Consider the following 6,000-nt stretch of genomic DNA (forward strand, 5'->3'; position numbering starts at 1 on the left):
AATCAGAAGTGTTTCCTTTTCCTTTTATCTGCTTTTATTAATACATGCATCCTCTGGCTGTTTCTTTCTTTCTTTCTTTCTTTCTTTCTTTCTTTCTTTCTTTCTTTCTCTTAAGCAAAAGATACCAAGTGGTTATTTTTCATCTTTGTTATTGACACCAGATAGTTATCCCATTTTCTCTGCTACAGTCCTTCTAGAAATCTTTCATGCCTTTAATCCCACTACTATTAACAGCCCAAACTCATATTTTAGCACTTTATCACTGGCTTGGGAGCACCACTGGCTATGGTGTTTATGCTGTTTTGTGTGCCTCTGAATATGACTCTCTCTTACTGTGGATCCCATGTCACATTTCTGAGAATGCTTCAAGGTCAGTTCTGTTTCCCTATTTCTAAATGCATGGGTGTTGCACCCATGAGGCATGGAAACAAAAGGTCACCAATCATGTTGCTATCTCTGTTATGTGTACGACTGAATTGTTAATGCCCTGTTGAGATCTGGCATGGATTAGAGCTGGATAGACCTGGGCTCAGATCCAGGCCCAGATTGGGTGATTTTTGGCCATTCATAAGAAGTGCCGTTGCTAGATCATACAGGTCTATCTAATCTAGCATTTTGCCTGGGGACTGGGGCAAGCCAGCAGGCAGTAGTGTTCTGTTGTAAGTGATGGCTCACAATTGGTGTTCAGAAGCATACCACCTCATGCATTAGAGGTAATACAACTATATTGACTAGTAGCCTTATCCTTTATGAATTTGACTGAACCCCCTTTAAAGCTATCCAAGTTAGTGGCCATCACTTCCGTGGTTTGCTAAAGCTCTCAGAGATCCAACATAAAGCCCCTTTTTACTCTACACTGTCAAGGACCAGCATGGTACTATTCTTCATCCAGTACAAATATACTCTTCTCTCTCCCTTTTTTTTGGAGGTATGGAGATTTTGTACAATTCTGAGTCAACACATCCCCCAAATGGAAAAGGGAGGAGCTCTTTTAGATGAGTAATTTGTAATTTGTCCTAGCACCTATATTCCTTTGTTCTGTTGTTTTTTTCCTGTTAAGATCCTTGCTATATCCTATTTTGTTTACCTTGCTCAAAATGATACAGCGTTGATGAGAAATGACCAAACTGGCCATCTTTGTTCTTTTCCTGAGTTCTACGTTTATCGTTTGCACAATTTGTCTCTGATTGAATAAGAGCCAGAGTACAGCGTTCTTATTGCTTAAAAATATGGTTGTGATTTCAAATGGAGAACATGATGTGCAATTAAACAATAAGTGTGTGATATGCTACAATGATCCAGATCTGCACTGGAAAAGACAGCATAGTTGTTTTTGCAGATGTCCTGAACATGCCATGCCAGTGTGCAGGGAAGCAGAAATATCCGCAGAAATAAAGGAGCTAGTTTCACACATTCCGGTGGATATCGTCCCAAAATCCAATATCTGGCTTTTAAGTTAGAATGCTGAAACTCATACTCAGCTATTCACATAAATTACAACTTTATACACAAACACAATGATATTCCACCAAATTTTATTGCGAGTTGACCCAACTTACTCAAGTTCTTTCGTTTCAGTGAGTCTACTCTGAGTAAAAACCTAGCTGAATACCACCCATCATTTGCATTTCTTATTTAAAATTATGTTCAGATGTATTGCATATGCTTAAACCCCAAACATACAGACTTTTAAGTGATGGTTTAAGGATACAAAAGGATACAATTTATGGAAAAGACAGTGCCTCTGAAAGGCATTAAATGATCACACAGTTTGGGACCTTAAATATCAGTATATTTCATACATGAGACAGCATTATTAGAGAAGTGATTGTTCTATTTGTGCTCCCTTATGCTGTCACTTATGTGCTAGAATATAGGGGAAATAATATGTAAGAACAAGCTCTTTCCAGACAGCCAAGTGGTTTGTTCTCTCATTCATATATATATATATGGGGATCTTATCTGCTTGGTGTCTTCAAAAGCATTTTCACTTTTCTCAGCAGAATGTCAGCACTCGCCTTGGAAGACATTCATAATAAATAAAAGGCTTTTTTTATATCACTTTTTATTTTCAAATTACTCACAGATTATCTTTCCTCCAGTCTTTTCTGCTTTCATTCCTCGAATCAGTTTATTCAGACATCTTGGTCTAAATCTTTCTAAAAGCCATTTTGGCTGGGAATCCCTCCCGCTCTCCCCACATCCCATCTTTCCTTTTTTCAGCATCATCATCGTAAAAATGGCTTCTTCAGTGAAGCAATATAGCCTTTTAACCTTTAGAGACACATTGAAGATGAAGACCAATGTGACAGAATGGTCACTTTTTAGAACCTCTGGTTTTCTTCAGAGGAAGCACACTAGTTAATCAAATTAAATATATATATATATGAATGAAAAGCCCTAGCCCAGTATATTATCTTCCCAATCTAACTTTTAAGTAACCTCTTTTATCAATGGCTGGCACTGCCACAGGATGAAAGGAGCAAGGTTTTCCAGAGCAGCCTGACTTACACAGTAAGACTGTGAGATCCATTAAAACTGCACAGCTCTTCCCCACCAGAAGCAAGATTAGCTACATTAAAGTTGGCCATTTCTAAAGAGTAGCAAGGCTGGATTTATGTGTTCAGGTCACCTTGGGCTTCCTCAACCCTTAGAATGCAGTAGAAGAGATAGAGGTAATACACCCGGGAAGAATGGCAGATGAAGGTGATGGACTATATGGAACTGGCGGAAATGACTGGCAGAATCCGAGACCAGGGAGAAGAGTCGGTGGAGGAAGATTGGAGGAAATTTAAAGACTATTTACAGAAACATTGTAAAATTAATATCTGTTAGAAGGATGTTGGAATAATATTATATGATTTTAGCAGGAATGATATAAAAGATTTGGGAATAACTGACTGTTAATTGGTGAAAGGAGGAAAAGTAAAGTTATATTATATTAAGACAATTTACAGGACAAAAATATTAAAAGAGGGAAAGGATTTGCTGAAATGGATAATTGACCTAGAATACAAAAAAGGGAGGTGTGAGGAGGTCAAGGAAATAAGCTAATGAAAGATTAGTAATGAGGAGATCTGATGTATTTTTCTTTGTGTTTTTGTTTTTGTTTCTCTGTTTTCTTTTCTTTTATATATATATATTGCGATGTGTTGTTTTGTTTTTGTTTAATGTGATATTTTTACTTTTTCTTTCTGTAATTTTTGAAACTTTAATAAATATTATTATTTTATTTTTTTTTAAAAAAGAAGAGATAGAGGTAATAATAGGAACAGCTTGTCTGCACAGTTCCTTTCTGCATGCTGGTCCTAACCCATACTGTGGCATTTGCTCTCCTATGTGTGTGACATCATATTGGGTTCATAAGGAAAGTGTTAACTAATTGGAAAATGACTAACCAATGGGAACCCAGGGGGCAGAGTTAACTGTGTATAAGGTTTAAGCACAGAGGTTTTTTAGTTAGTTAGAGTGAGTTAGAGTTGTTGAGAAGACAGTCTGGAGTTAGAAGGGACAGAGAAGATAAGCCTGTGGGTTGGCTTAGTCTGGTGTGAGAGAGTGAGAGAATTTGTGAAGAGGAGTCAGTCAAACAGTAGAGATAATCAGTCAGAAGGTATTAGGAAGGTATAGGCTGGTAAAGAAATTAAAGTTAAGATACTGACAGGAATATTATCTGAGAAACCATAAACTTCTTAATGTTTGTAAAGTAAACTTGTTCTTTTTTTTAGGGTTCACTTTTAACAACTGACTGGACTCAGTGTTTTACCAGAGGGTAACTGGTTGGTGGCAGTGGGGAAGCGAGCACAGTGGTGGCACAGGGATCAATAGACCGTTAAACGTCCGGGGACCCTGTGTGATCGCCACACATACTCCTGAGGATTTTGAATACAGACAGAAAATCTGGCCGCTCCATCACAAAAAAGGATCCTGTATTGCCCATGTGGTACCTGTTGATGGAAATCCACAGCACTGCTGTAGTGTGCATTTTAAAAAGTCTGAAATATATATTCAGGTTGGGTCTCTGGAACCCAAGGGTGCTTCAGGGGCGTAGAATCATAGAATTGTAGTGTTGGAAGGAACCATGAGGGTCATCTGGTCCAATCTCCTGCAATGCAGGGATCTCAGCTAAAGCATCCATGCCAGGTGGCCACCCAACCTCTGCTTAAAAACCTCGAAGAAAGGAGAGCCCACAAAATACAAAGTGAAAATAACAACAACAAACCAATGATTAGACTATGATTTAAGGCAAAAGGCAGAACTATGCGGCTTAGCGGATTAGCGCTATTAGCGGTTTAGCGGCTTAGCGGCTATTAGCGGCTTAGCGGCTTAGAAAAGGGGGGGGGAAGGGAAAAAACTCGCAAGAACTCGCCTGACGTTTCGTCTTGCGAAGCAAGCCCATAGGGAAATTCGTCTTGCGAAGCACCTCAAAAGACGGAAAACTCTTTCATCTAGCGAGTTTTTCGTCTTGCGAGGCATTCGTCTTGCGGGGCACCACTGTAACAGAAATGCTTGCCTTGGCAGCATTGCTCACCTCAAAAGTTCTATGCCCAATTCTTCTTATGCAGAAGTTGCTGGGTGTTTTTTTTTTTAAAGGGGGGATGAATTCACCCTTCTGTAAAATAACTGTTTTCCTTTAGCTACAGCTGAGAGGAAGGAAAATTTACTGTTCTTCATGATAAAGAAATCAATCAGAATGAAATTTGCTGTTTGTTTTGTATCCAGACAGAGAATCGCTAATGTTTTTCTAATGGTTTGTTATATGAGCTTCAGAAAACCGGATTAAACTGTGTTCTCATGCCAGTCTTGGCAGCTGAAAAGAGATTTGAGGGATTGTATGAGATTTTTAAAAACAGAATGAGTTTCGGCTGCAAGTTTCTGGTCTTTGTGAAGCTAAAGTTGCAAAGCACATATTATTTTATTGGGCTGCTCTTCATCCAAATAACCCTGTGCTTATTCACGCCCTGATGGTTGCCTCCTAGTTGCAGCTATGATTGATTAAAAAATATTCAAGAAGTCCTACTCAGTTTAACACAATTTATTTGGGAGAACAATAGCCTTTGTGCATGATCCACGACACCTGCACTTAGGCAGCTGGGCGTACCAGCTGTGTCAGTATACATAGCTGAAGCGCTAAGTGTTCTTGAAAATACATGTGGGTTTGTTTGTTTTTAAAAATCATGACATTAACAGCTTTCAGTGCTGTTTTAACTGACCTGGAAGTGGGTCCTAGTCACTACTGGGTGCTTCATCCACCAGTCTCAGGAGTGTCAGTGCATGGCCACTGAAACATGCAGAATCCTAAAGCTAGTCAACATGGTGCCTTCTTCTTGTTGTGTCTTGAGGCCCCAAGACCCACCCCCAAAATAAATACACACGGACACTTATATTAGTTTAAGTTTTGGGGCAAAAAATTTGGCCACAACTTTATTGAAATACAATCACGTGAGTGGTATTGGCTTAGGCATTGACTCCCCACTATAACTGGCTCCACCTCTCAGGGTGATCGTCAAATGGGGTAAACCAAACGAGGGAACTAGGTCGATGAGGACCAACCTAAGCTCACCCTGGGGTTCCTGTGGTCCTGGCATGGCCCTAGCCCCTCAAGCGGACTTCGGACGAGATCCAGGACCCCCAGATTCCTGTAACGGAATACCCAGTTCCTGGAGGGGCAGGTGATGGCTGCACCTCCCCTCCCCACAATCCAACTGAGCCAATGCCTAACTGCCACCTTACAAGTTGTGACGGTTTGCTAAGGGGTAAGCAAAAACTAAATGGCTAAAGCCAGTCTGCCAAATGGAAAAATTCCTACATAGCCCCTGTTCCAAAACAGGCGACCCAAACCAAAGCAAGGCCAAGCGACTCTAACTAAACTAGGGAGGGTGGGCGGGTGTTCAACAGTGTGAAGCAAGTGCTCCTCCTTGCATCACACTGCTGTTTTTAAAGCCCCTGGGATCACGCCACCCACTGGCTATTGGCTAAAATCGCCTGGTGTGATCCCAGGGG

At 40.4% G+C, this 6,000-nt stretch overlaps 1 protein-coding gene across 2 annotated transcripts in view; it reads left to right on the top strand.

The window, feature by feature from the left end:
* The window catches only part of CDH12 (cadherin 12), a 455,772-nt gene that overhangs the window by 38,312 nt on the left and 411,460 nt on the right, over positions 1-6,000 (top strand). The gene's annotated exons all lie outside the window — the stretch shown is intronic.

The sequence above is a fragment of the Podarcis erhardii genome (genome assembly GCF_964252035.2).
Source record: "Podarcis erhardii genome assembly, chromosome: 8".
NCBI lineage: Eukaryota > Metazoa > Chordata > Lepidosauria > Squamata > Lacertidae > Podarcis > Podarcis erhardii.